The sequence below is a fragment of the Oryx dammah genome, unplaced genomic scaffold (genome assembly GCF_014754425.2).
Source record: "Oryx dammah isolate SB20612 unplaced genomic scaffold, SCBI_Odam_1.1 HiC_scaffold_23, whole genome shotgun sequence".
Taxonomy (NCBI): Eukaryota; Metazoa; Chordata; class Mammalia; order Artiodactyla; family Bovidae; genus Oryx; species Oryx dammah.
In genome coordinates this window covers 37,748,198-37,748,961 of record NW_024070207.1, presented here as the reverse complement: position 1 = coordinate 37,748,961, position 764 = coordinate 37,748,198, and the positions used below count along the sequence as shown (strand labels likewise).

Below are 764 nucleotides of genomic sequence, written 5' to 3'. Positions count from 1 at the left end.
TATGTCCCTCACAACCCCCTGCCCATCTCTCTGCCAGGGAAAGGCCAGCTCTCAGGAGTGCCCCATGGGAGGTAATTGAGCCACCCTACTTGGTGGACCTGCCCTGAGATCCCAACCCTGTGACTTCCTGCCTTCCCTCCCATACCCTACCAGTCCATTAGGAGACACCAGATCCTTGCCTCAAGCTATCCTTCAGAGGATTCCCACCAGAGACAGGGGCTCAGAGAAGAAGTTTTTTCCTGCTGGGTCAAACAGAAGTCAGCCTGAAGACAGATACTACACTTGATCTTAACCAAAAGGCCAAGAAGCAATATAGTGAAAATGAGTATACTACCCAAAGCAATTTGTAGATTCAATGCAATCCCTATCAAGCTACCAATGGCATTTTTTACAGAACTAGAACAAATAATTTCACAATTTGTATGGAAACACAAAAAACCTTGAACATTCAAAGCAATCTTGAGAAAGAAGAATGGAACTGGAGAAATCAACCTGTCTGACTTCAGACTATACTACAAAGCTACAGTCTTCAAGACAGTATGGTACTGGCAGGAATATAGATCAATGGAACAAAACAGAAAGCCCAGAGATGAATCCACACACCTATGGATGCCTTATCTTTGACAAAGGAGGCAAAAATATACAATGGAGAAAAGACAGTCTCTTTAACAAGTGGTGCTGGGAAAACTGGTCAACCGCTTGTAGAAGAATGAAACTAGGACACTTTCTAAAACCATACACAAAAATAAACTCAAAATGGATTA

General features: G+C 42.8%; 1 pseudogene; it reads right to left on the bottom strand.

The window, feature by feature from the left end:
* Nucleotides 1-214: 214 nt before the first annotated feature.
* Nucleotides 215-312, bottom strand: LOC120882717 (annotated as a pseudogene).
* Nucleotides 313-764: the final 452 nt, after the last annotated feature.